The sequence below is a fragment of the Leiobunum rupestre genome, chromosome 1 (assembly GCF_980474605.1).
Source record: "Leiobunum rupestre chromosome 1, qqLeiRupe1.1.hap1, whole genome shotgun sequence".
Taxonomy (NCBI): Eukaryota; Metazoa; Arthropoda; class Arachnida; order Opiliones; family Sclerosomatidae; genus Leiobunum; species Leiobunum rupestre.
Window position 1 is genome coordinate 27,543,387 of NC_143384.1, and position 13,344 is coordinate 27,556,730.

Sequence of the window (13,344 nt, forward strand, 5' to 3'; positions counted from 1 at the left end):
GATAAAAAGCATGGCGTAATATAATGGATAACGAGCAGGGCCTAAAAGAAAGTATAAAGGGCATGGCGTAATATAATGTATAAAAAGCTAGGCGTAAAAGAAAGGATAAAGGGCATGGCCTAATATAATGGATAAAGAGCAGGGCCTAAAAGAAAGTATAAAGGGCATGGTGTAATATAATGTATAAAAAGCGGGGCGTAAAAGAAAGGATAAAGGACATGGCCTAATATAATGGATAAAGAGCAGGGCCTAAAAGAAAGTATAAAGGGCATGGCGTAATATAATGTATAAAAAGCAGGGCGTAAAAGAAAGGATAAAGGGCATGGCCTAATATAATGGATACAGAGCAGGGCCTAAAAGAAAGTATAAAGGGCATGGCGTAATATAATGTATAAAAAGCAGGGCGTAAAAGAAAGGATAAAGGGCATGGCGTAATATAATGGATAAAGAGCAGGGCCTAAAAGAAAGTATAAAGGGCATGGCGTAATATAATGTATAAAAAGCAGGGCGTAAAAGAAAGGATAAAGGGCATGGCCTAATATAATGGATAAAGAGCAGGGCCTAAAAGAAAGTATAAAGGGCATGGCGTAATATAATGTATAAAAAGCAGGGCGTAAAAGAAAGGATAAAGGGCATGGCGTAATATAATGTATAAAAAGCATTACGTAAAAGAAAGGATAAAGGGCATGGCGTTTAAGAAAGGATAAAGGGCATGGCGTAATATAATGGATAAAGAGCAGGGCCTAAAAGAAAGTATAAAGGGCATGGCGTAATATAATGTATAAAAAGTAGGGCGTAAAAGAAAGGATAAAGGGCATGACCTAATATAATGGATAAAGAGCAGGGCCTAAAAGAAAGTATAAAGGGCATGGCGTAATATAATGTATAAAAAGCAGGGTGTAAAAGAAAGGATAAAGGGCATGGCCTAATATAATGTATAAAGAGCAGGGCCTAAAAGAAAGTATAAAGGGCATGGCGTAATATAATGTATAAAAAGCAGGGCGTAAAAGAAAGGATAAAGGGCATGGCGTAATATAATGTATAAAAAGCATTACGTAAAAGAAAGGATAAAGGGCATGGCGTTTAAGAAAGGACATAACGTAAAAAAGGATTAAAGTCAAGGCGTAAAAGAAAGTATATAGGGCATCGCGTAATATAATGGATAAAGAGCAGGGCCTAAAAGAAAGGATAAAGGGAAGGTATCACAAATGGTGAATGAGGTATGTCAATTACACAAGTTTCAGTCATCAGACTGATTTTAATATATATCAATTTGTATTTTATAATAAAATACGATAGATAATTAAAAAAAATCATTAGAGATAACAAAATTTCAAAAAATGTTAATGTGTTTTCGAATATCAAATTTATATATGAAAACCGATACAAGTCTTAAAATATTAAAGTAAGATTTTCGTTCTGGTTTATGTTTAATTTTAGTAGCGATTGTTGCTTGGATTTCAGGATATTCTTTTTGTTTTCCAGATATTAAAATATGTTAAGACAATGTTGAGGATTGGTCGCATGTTTGACCATGGGATATATTAGACAACTCCGGCGTCTTTGACCAAAGAGAAAAAAATAGAGCTACAATCTGCTAACAGTTGTGAAGGTTTGTCGAACTCCGCAATTACTCCGTTATCCAGAACCATAACTCTAAAATAAAATAAAAATTATATGCAATATTACATGTAGATATATTACAATCAGGTTAATCTTAAATATATAGAAGATTTTATTTTTTGCCACGACAAGCTGCATTTAATCTACAAACTAATGATCGCTTGAGTAACAATGAATTTATTCTTAAAAAGCTCGTTTTGTCTACAGTTAATTAATTAATTTAATTTAAGTAATAATATTTAAATGTTGATAAGTCAAATCGAGGCATAACATAATATTGTAAAAGTAGGTGATAATGGACAATTTTCGATCAAACCATCTGTATTTGAACTTTTTTGAGTACGCTATACAATTTTCAGCATAAAATCTGTTTACCATTTACCCAAAACTGTTAATCTTTAAAGTATAGAGTTTTCTATTGAAAATAAAATAATCTTTGCATTTTTTGAAATTAAAACTTACATATTTTATTAAATCGCCTAATAGATTAATTTTACATAACCCCGTATATGCAACCATATTCCTAGGGGATAAGTTCTCCGAAAACTAGACCTTCAATAAGTTTTGTCCGGTACGAAAGGGTCTTTAGAGATAAGGGAGTGCGTATGCCGATAAGGGGGCACCTGCGGGCGGGGGAAACGGGGGTGAAACAGGCCCCTGTAGGGGCCCCATTTTGCGGCAATATTCGGAGGGGTCAAAAGGTTAGGTCAAAAGGTTAGCTTATTTACGAGGTTAGATGATTTACGATGTTACCCTGGGTCAATAGGTTATCTGCCCCTATGGCGGTGTGGACACGATGCAAACAGCCGTTAAATAGGGGAAATAGGGGTGAAACAGGCCCCTGTAGGGGTCCCATTTTGCGTACATTTTCGGCAGGTCAAAAGGTTAGGTCAATAGGTTAGATGATTTACGATGTTACCCTGGGTCAATAGGTTATCTATGGCGGTGTGGACAACGATGTTATGCAAACAGCCCGTTAAATGGGCCCGTCATAGTTAATATCTGGCGTGGTAACCCATTTTAGGTCAAAAGGTTAGCTGATTTACGATGTTATAACCCATAAAACCCAGGTGTTAACCCATTTTAGGTCAATAGGTTATCTGCCCCTATTCGGCAGACGGTGTGGACAACGATGTTATGCAAACAGCCGTTAAATAGTTTCAGTCATAGTGAATGTCGGGCCTAGGGCACCTGTCTTTCGAGCTGGTAATAAATAGTTCAATGGGTTTTCGCCGACAAACACTTTCAAACACTTTCGGGCCCCTAAGGGTTGTAAAAGGGTACCGTAAAATAGCGGGTGGTCATCGGTAAAAGTGTTATGAAAAAAAAGAGCAGAGTGTATACAAATTATAAGGTTTTATTATTGCTCCCAATCGCTAGAAATTGGCTTTTTTTTTCTATTCACTATAAATCGCAGCAGTTTGCCAGAATTAGTTTTATCTCTCCGAAATAATTAATGTACCCAAAATTGGACCGCCAGTTTATTATTCTTTTTAGGGGGATCTCTATGGGCGTTTAACATTACAATAAAGCTAAACGGTCCAGTTTGGGGTACATTTGGTCCAAAATGGGGTACATAGGGGCGAAAATGGTGACTTTGGTCGTTTTTAGGGTACATTGGGTCCATTTGGGTCCATCCGAATTGCAATTGGAAAACGAAGAGCCGTAATTTGTTCCACCCATCCCTAAACTCCTTAAATTTATTGCTATAATTTATTTATCGCTGGCGAACCCTAGAATATAATTAATAAGGACAAGTTATTTAAATTTAATTTAGAACTTTTGTTTACATGATTACGACTAATCCGATATGATATATAATCCGTTTAAATCGTAATTTATCTATATAATTGTAATTAATTCGACATTTTAAAGGGTTGAAACGAACTACCTTCTGCAACTTGTATAAATAATTTAATAAAAAGTTCTAACTCACGTATTTGTAGTGTCTAGCCGCAGTATCGTCTGACATACGAGGGACAGCGACTTCCCACGCCACCACACCCCACAGTCGCATTTGAATCTTCTTTAACTAAGAACTATCTGCATAATTAATTTTTATAAAGTAAAAAAATATCCTTATTAATAGTTAATTAATAAGACATAAATAATTATGCTTTATATGCTTTACGTAATGTGTTTACTTCTATATTAAGCTATTTTATATTTGTTCCCAGTGGCCGTATAAATCATCCCAGGCGCGCGAAGACATTTCAAAGACCTGGTGTGTGATTTTATTGCATAGAGCTACAGATATATCGAGCTCAGACGTAAAACCCGTAGTAACGAAAAGCTCGGATGAAAGTGAATACCGAGGGTTAACTTTCCGCTGAGTCGGATCAAATTTAGACATTTTAGTAGGCCCAGGAACGTTATCTACACAGCTTCGTTTAGACATGATGCTCGAGAAACGGTTTGTAGTGTACTGCCGATGGATGACGGGGATGAATCCCTTATATAGCGATAATAATTTGATGACGTAATCAGGATGAGGTAATGGGTTGACTCAATGACTCACGCGATTAGTCAAATTTTGCGGTGTTATGTGTATAGCGACGGCCATATTGGTAAACCAAAGAGATAGAAATTCTACAAGTCCCATTAAAAGTAAAATCAACGCGATTAGTAATGCGTTTTTAGGATTGTTCGCGATAAGGCGAGTAACGGGAAAGGCGGGATCGTCCCTATTCGGTAGGGCTGGTGGAATCATCTGACATGATGTTATGCAAACAGCCAGTAGCTATAAACCCGAGTAATGGGCCCCCTACGGCATCTGTCAAACACTTTTTTCCACGTGCGAGTGGTGTTATGAAATAAATCCAAATAGTTCAATGGGTCGAGCCTTTTGTGTATCTATTCATAACTATTTTCACCGACAAACACTTTCCCTGTGTAACATTATTTTCAAACACTTTTACGATGCGCAAAGCTATCCGTCTTACGGAATATCGGCCCTAAGGGGTAAAGGGTAGATAGAGGATGGCCCTTGCCCCCAGCGCGTAAAATAGACACAGCGGGTGTCCCCTCTCGCTAGCTAAAAGTGTCGTTTTTACATCAGGTGTGGATTCTTCGCGCTAAAATAGTTATAACAAACGATTGTTCCCACCAAAAATGTAAAATCCATCTCCGCTGTTCTCGGATGAGGACGTAGCCATTTAAGTTTTTATCAATTTTTATATTTTTAGCTTGGCGATGTATTCCAAAATTAAATGGTAACCACGTATGCGTTACAATTTCAAGATGCAAGATACTCGAGAATGGTAAAATAGTCTATATTTAAAGTTAAAATGCGAAAACTATATTTGTATAGTCGAAATTTATTTTAACGTATTAAAATAAAAATTCATCTTTCTGACAAGAGTCTTACCCATCATACATACACCATCTAATCTGGAATCTATGTTTAACAATTGGAGGAATTCGTGTTTACGATAGGCTCTTTTTTAACGTAACTTAGTACATTAATTGAGTATTTTGAAATATTTTAATATCGGAATTTTTTTTGATGTATTAAAAGTAGAGTTAAGATGCTTTTATAGTATTTTCTATGTATTAGCATATCTGAACTTGCGGTTCAATTTTGGGTACATGGACCACTTACACGCTAATGATATTCAAATGAAGTTTAAAAATATTTCCATTTGAACGAGTCCCTCTTTTTATATCAGCAAAGTACTGAACGATTCTATCTTATGGATTTAAATAGTTCTAACAATAGTACAACTACAACATTTGAGAAAGACACTTTTCCCATTGTGAAAGTGGAATACAAAATAAGAATCACTTCAATTTAAAACGCACTTTAAATTTAAGTATAGACTATTTTACCATTCTCGAGTAACTCTTTTTTTTCTTTAAAAGCTGAAGAAATATTAGAAACGACATCAGTGATCAATTAATTGTTTCCGAGTATGACAGACGATTTTTGATATTAAAGAGTCATTTTTCAAAAGTAAGATTGTTTTCGGTTATTTTTTTTTAAAGCTAGCTTAGAAATCACATTATTTTTATATATAATTATTTAGTTGTAATGTTAATTCTTAATTACTGGTAGCCTTCACTAGAAACTATTATAAGAATTATATATGAATTTATAACCAAGCGTGTATTTACCACTAGTGAATGCAATATCAGTCGAAGAATTGAAGAAAGACGGAATCACGTCATTATTAAGAACTGGTGACTACTTCTGTATATATTGTGACGGTTCAGTTTTTCATGTTCCAACTGTCGGACGGCTAGCATGGTACTGTGACGGATACTCAATCTGTTTGAAGTACCGTAAAGCTGTTTATTTCCAATCAAAAAGAATTCTAAGTATAAGAATTCCTCCAGGTGTATTAAAAGCGTTACCACGCATATATTTGTGTTTAAATTGTGATATGTTGGGCACTAAGAGAGCAGCCAATTTGTCATATTGCGAAGTAACTGGTGGATGTTGTGTATTTCCAAAAATTAAAAAATAATAATAGTATGTGTGTGTTTTTCTATTATTTTTCCACCTATATTTGGCGTATTGAAAGCTATTTTAACGTATTGAACGTAGAGTCAGGGGTTTTTATAGTATTTTACTATCTATATTTACATTTTGGAAAGCTATTTAAACGTATTGAGCGTACAGAGTATTTTGCATTATTTATGGTAATAAAAGGTAATTATTGTAGAAAATAAAAGATATTTTAATTAAAACATTTCGGTGATCTATTCCAAAATTAAATGGTAACCCCGTATGCGTAACAATTTCAATATGCAAGATACTCGAGAATGGTAAAATAGTCTATATTTAAAGTTAAAATGCGAAAACTATATTTGTAGTGTTCAATTTAAAAGAAAATTACTTCAGCTTTTAAATAAGATTTTTTTTCTGTATCTACCCTATATCATTTACATATTATTTTTTTATTCTAATTTAACCATAACTTTAAAAACGTTGCACGTCTGAATAGCTGTGTAGAGTACTATTAACAGAGATAAATATTTCTGGGTTCAGTTAATGTGATGATTCGAGTGAAAAATTTGAATATGTTAAAGTTATTGGATTGAAGGAAACTTCAGTGTTTTCAGAGTGATAATTAAGGGAAGTTGCCGTACAATATAGTTGAAAATTATCTTTTTAAGTCTGTGTCCACCCATTGATTATGTTAGGAAGTGAAAAAATTTCATTTAGCAAGCTTTTCTTCAATTTCGGTATCCACCCTGTATCATTTAAATGCTCAAGCATTGTTTTTATCAAGTTAATTTCAAAAATATCTTAAAACAAGCTTCCCTAAGTCTGACTAGCTCTGTAGGGTAATAATAAAATAGCTAAATATTTTTTGGGTTTAATACTTGTGATGCTTTGTGAAAATTTTCCATATATTACAGTATTAGGTTGGCTAATTATTTTTTTCACCTGCTACCATTCTCAACGGGTGAACATAGAATAACAAAGATAATTGTCCAATATATTTAAAGCCAACTTTCCTTACATTTCACTATGAAAACACTGAAGCTTCTTTCAATGCGATAACTTTATTACATACATTTTTTTTCCAGAATTACAATTATTGAATCGAAAAAAATATGGAACCACCCTAGAATTAACCAACACAGGTATTCAGAAGAGATGGTGTTCAATTTAAAAAAATTACTTTTTTTGGGTCCACCCTATATCAGTTATATAAAACCTGAAATTATTTATTTTTTTCAATTCTAATTTAACCATCACTTTAATAAGGGTAACTTCCCTTAAATTTCAAACTGAAAACACTAAAGTTTCATGCAATCCAATAACTTTGACTTTTGAAATTTTTTCACTCAGAATCATCACATTAAATGGGAGCCACTCTGTATCGTAAAATTAAAAGCTCAAGCAATTTTTTTTTCCAAATTCATTTTTAACTTATCTTAAAACACGCTTCCCTAAGTCTGACTAGCTCTGTAGGTTAAAAATAAAATAGCTAAATATTTTTTGGATTCAATAATTTTGATTCTGAGTGAAATATTTGCATATATTACAGTATTAGTTTGACTAATTAATTTTTTTTCATCTGCTACCATACTCAATGGGTGAACATAGAATAATAAAGGTAATTTTCCACTATATTTAAAGCCAACTTCCCTTACATTTCACTATGAAAACACTGAAGCTTCTTTCAATGCGATAACTTTATTACATGCATTTTTTTCCCAGAATTACGATTATGGAATCGAAAAAAATATGTGACCACCTTAGAATTACCCAACACAGGTATTCAGAAGAGATGGTGTTCAATTTAAAAAAAAATTACTTTTTTTGGATCCACCCTATATCAGTTATATAAGACCTGAAATTATTTATTTTTTTCAATTCTAATTTAACCATCACTTTAATAAGGGTAACTTCCCTTAAATTTCAAACTGAAAACACTAAAGTTTCATGCAATCCAATAACTTTGACTTTTGAAATTTTTTCACTCAGAATCATCACATTAAATGGGAGCCACTCTGTATCGTAAAATTAAAAACTCAAGCATTGTTTTTATCAAGTTAATTTTAAACATATCTTAAAACAAGCTTCCCTAAGTCTGACTAGCTCTGTAGGTTAATAATAAAATAGCTAAATATTTTTTGGGAGTCAATAATTTTGATTCTGAGTGAAATATTTGCATATATTACAGTATTAGTTTGGCTAATTAATTTTTTTTTTCATCTGCTACCATACTCAATGGGTGAACATAGAATAACAAGGGTAATTTTCCATTATATTTAAAACCAACTTCCCTTACATTTCACTATGGAAACACTGAAGCTTCTTTCAATGCGATAACTTAATGACATGCAATTTTTTTGCCCAGAATTACAATAATTGAATCGAAAAATTATCCAACTCGGCTTATTACGCGGATAATACAGAAATATAAATTACTTGATCAAAACGTTTTACGAATAATTTTGAGAGCTTTATCTATTGAATAAAAGTTAACCATCCCCAACCTCAAAGGTGGTATCGCGCTTAGATAGAAGACCCGATATGTTCGCGAATTCCGACAACGACCATAATTTCAAACTATGTTTTTTATATTTTTTATTTCTTTCTTTCTTTTATTTTGTTTAATTATATATATTTAAAATTGAAGCTGAAACAAATTTTAAAATGACTTTGGTTTCCCATAAGACATGCTACCCTCCCCACCTCGCCGTCTTGCGCGCGTGCGCTGTTTTCCCCTGGGGGGGCGCGGTCTGGGGCGCGGATTTCTCGGGGGGGGGGGGGCGCGGTCGGTGGGCGCGTCGCGGTTAATTTAAAAATCAAATGAAAACATAGATTTAAGTGTTTTGCGCGGTTAATTTGAATTTGAAACATGGATTTGAGTGTTTTGACGTCATAGAATATTCGTTGTTAAAGTAACGTAGAATGGAAATATTTTTAAACTTAATTTTAATATCATTGTAGTACTTAAATATGCTTGGCACTTGACCCTATATCACGAGTATTTCTTAAAACGACTATACATCTAAACTCTACTTTTAACGCGGCAAAATACAATTCCGATATTCAAATATTTAAAAATACTTAATGAAAAGAGACTTTAACCGTTTTTAAAATTTACAATATATTTATGCCATCCCGATTCTCTTTGAGCTACGGAATAATATTTCTGGGTTTAAACCCCCCAAAATGACGTAATCTATAAAAATGACGTAATTTAAAAATGACTCACTAAAGATGACGTAATCTACACCATGAAACGTAAAGATTACGTAGATGCGTTGTGGTTTTCATAAGCCAGCCGCTATGGGAAAGAGGAAGATGTCTCCGCTTAGTGTACCCAAGAAATGCTGGATATGCGCGGAAATATACCGGTCCGTGAGAGGTTTCAAACAACATTTAATGACTCATTTATCGTGTAATAGAATGAAAGAAGATTCGGATCTGGCGTGTGATTGTGATGCGAGTGAATCTCTCCATTACACGGAGGTCGAGGAAATGTCAGATGATAAAATTATCGATTATCTTAACGAACTTATTGGGGAATGTAAAAAGCGCGGTGCCACAATGGAATCAACCGAGTCAACTACATCTAACCTGCCAGCCGAATTAAAAATGCCGACTGATCAAATTCATAATATTAAAACCGCTGTAAAGAAAATGTGAATAAACGTTTTTATATTGAATACATTGTTATTTTTAAAGGTGACCGTATAAAGTAAATTTTACATTTGGGTAAATTGATACTTAATATTTTTAAAATTCTAAAATACGTTTATAATATTTTTCCAACGTGGGCGAATGAATGGACACAATGAACTATTAATTACGTAATCTAAAAATGACGCGAGCAATGAGAAATAACGAGTCGGATTTATAAGATAATATAAAATATTTATTTTTACAAAAAAATTTTATAAGATGATATATTACAAAAATTATTTTTCTTTTACGAGTCAAAAAAAATATTATAGTGCGATACAAAAAAAAATTAAAATGGACATCGTATTTGGTTGTCTATTTCAGCGCGGTTCTGGGTAATCCAGTCGGCGAAAAGTAGACTTCGTTCCAAAGAACACGGTTGTCGGGTGTTTAGAGTTTGATGTCTGAATAGACATTTCACTGGCGGGGGCGTATCAAAAGTCACAGCTCGGGGACAGTCAAAAGTTTCCAAATCGTATATGGCGGTCTCAATATAATCGGCTAAAAATTTACACTTTACGTCTCCTTTTGTAAAAATCATATCAGCACTCGAAACAGCTGATATAAGGCAGGCGGGTAGTTTATAATAGGGGAGATACCCCGCGGTCCAGCAAATACCGTGAAGGTTCCTAGACACCCAGCCGTTTTGTCTTTTAATGGCGTTCGGAAGTTGTTGTACTGGATAGGGTTGTTCGAAAGTCCAAGCTTGAACGGCGGGAGGGGTCGATACTGTTTATATAGCTAGTTCCTTCACGACAATGTCGGGGGGCTCTCCGCCGGAGCGCGAGGCGGATTTTCCTAGTAGAAAGTCAAATTCGACAACGGCCATTCTCGCCATGCCACCGACACGATACTGAGGGTTTAGTTATGAATAAAACGGGGTATAGTCGCGCGACGGGAATTTATACTCCGTTTATGATGACGTAACACTAGCCTTTGAGAAAAAACGCGCGCGGCTAAAGAACAGTAGCCTCCACTATATGTATGCATAAATATTTTTTCGTCCCAAAGTTCCCCCCGACCGCGCCCCCCCCCCCGAGAAATCCGCGCCCCCCCCCCCAGGGGAAATCAGCGCACGCGCGCAAGACGGCGAGGTGGGGAGGGTAGCATGTCTTATGGGAAACCAAAGTCATTTTAAAATTTGTTTCAGCTTCAATTTTAAATATATATAATTGAACAAAATAAAAGAAAGAAAGAAATAAAAAATATAAAAAACATAGTTTGAAATTATGGTCGTTGTCGGAATTCGCGAACATATCGGGTCTTCTATCTAAGCGCGATACCACCTTTGAGGTTGGGGATGGTTAACTTTTATTCAATAGATAAAGCTCTCAAAATTATTCGTAAAACGTTTTGATCAAGTAATTTATATTTCTGTATTATCCGCGTAATAAGCCGAGTTGGATAATTTTTCGATTCAATTATTGTAATTCTGGGCAAAAAAATTGCATGTCATTAAGTTATCGCATTGAAAGAAGCTTCAGTGTTTCCATAGTGAAATGTAAGGGAAGTTGGTTTTAAATATAATGGAAAATTACCCTTGTTATTCTATGTTCACCCATTGAGTATGGTAGCAGATGAAAAAAAAATTAATTAGCCAAACTAATACTGTAATATATGCAAATATTTCACTCAGAATCAAAATTATTGACTCCCAAAAAATATTTAGCTATTTTATTATTAACCTACAGAGCTAGTCAGACTTAGGGAAGCTTGTTTTAAGATATGTTTAAAATTAACTTGATAAAAACAATGCTTGAGTTTTTAATTTTACGATACAGAGTGGCTCCCATTTAATGTGATGATTCTGAGTGAAAAAATTTCAAAAGTCAAAGTTATTGGATTGCATGAAACTTTAGTGTTTTCAGTTTGAAATTTAAGGGAAGTTACCCTTATTAAAGTGATGGTTAAATTAGAATTGAAAAAAATAAATAATTTCAGGTCTTATATAACTGATATAGGGTGGATCCAAAAAAAGTAATTTTTTTTTAAATTGAACACCATCTCTTCTGAATACCTGTGTTGGGTAATTCTAAGGTGGTCACATATTTTTTTCGATTCCATAATCGTAATTCTGGGAAAAAAATGCATGTAATAAAGTTATCGCATTGAAAGAAGCTTCAGTGTTTTCATAGTGAAATGTAAGGGAAGTTGGCTTTAAATATAGTGGAAAATTACCTTTATTATTCTATGTTCACCCATTGAGTATGGTAGCAGATGAAAAAAAATTAATTAGTCAAACTAATACTGTAATATATGCAAATATTTCACTCAGAATCAAAATTATTGAATCCAAAAAATATTTAGCTATTTTATTTTTAACCTACAGAGCTAGTCAGACTTAGGGAAGCGTGTTTTAAGATAAGTTAAAAATGAATTTGGAAAAAAAAATTGCTTGAGCTTTTAATTTTACGATACAGAGTGGCTCCCATTTAATGTGATGATTCTGAGTGAAAAAAATTCAAAAGTCAAAGTTATTGGATTGCATGAAACTTTAGTGTTTTCAGTTTGAAATTTAAGGGAAGTTACCCTTATTAAAGTGATGGTTAAATTAGAATTGAAAAAAATAAATAATTTCAGGTTTTATATAACTGATATAGGGTGGATCCAAAAAATGTAATTTTTTTAAATTGAACACCATCTCTTCTGAATACCTGTGTTGGTTAATTCTAGGGTGGTTCCATATTTTTTTCGATTCAATAATTGTAATTCTGGAAAAAAAATGTATGTAATAAAGTTATCGCATTGAAAGAAGCTTCAGTGTTTTCATAGTGAAATGTAAGGAAAGTTGGCTTTAAATATATTGGACAATTATCTTTGTTATTCTATGTTCACCCGTTGAGAATGGTAGCAGGTGAAAAAAATAATTAGCCAACCTAATACTGTAATATATGGAAAATTTTCACAAAGCATCACAAGTATTAAACCCAAAAAATATTTAGCTATTTTATTATTACCCTACAGAGCTAGTCAGACTTAGGGAAGCTTGTTTTAAGATATTTTTGAAATTAACTTGATAAAAACAATGCTTGAGCATTTAAATGATACAGGGTGGATACCGAAATTGAAGAAAAGCTTGCTAAATGAAATTTTTTCACTTCCTAACATAATCAATGGGTGGACACAGACTTAAAAAGATAATTTTCAACTATATTGTACGGCAACTTCCCTTAATTATCACTCTGAAAACACTGAAGTTTCCTTCAATCCAATAACTTTAACATATTCAAATTTTTCACTCGAATCATCACATTAACTGAACCCAGAAATATTTATCTCTGTTAATAGTACTCTACACAGCTATTCAGACGTGCAACGTTTTTAAAGTTATGGTTAAATTAGAATAAAAAAATAATATGTAAATGATATAGGGTAGATACAGAAAAAAAATCTTATTTAAAAGCTGAAGTAATTTTCTTTTAAATTGAACACTACAAATATAGTTTTCGCATTTTAACTTTAAATATAGACTATTTTACCATTCTCGAGTATCTTGCATATTGAAATTGTTACGCATACGGGGTTACCATTTAATTTTGGAATAGATCACCGAAATGTTTTAATTAAAATAT

At 33.4% G+C, this 13,344-nt stretch overlaps 1 pseudogene; it reads right to left on the bottom strand.

The window, feature by feature from the left end:
• Positions 1-1,544: 1,544 nt before the first annotated feature.
• LOC149962028 (ATP-binding cassette sub-family C member 3-like) overlaps positions 1,545-13,344 on the bottom strand; it is a 57,174-nt pseudogene continuing 45,374 nt past the window's right edge.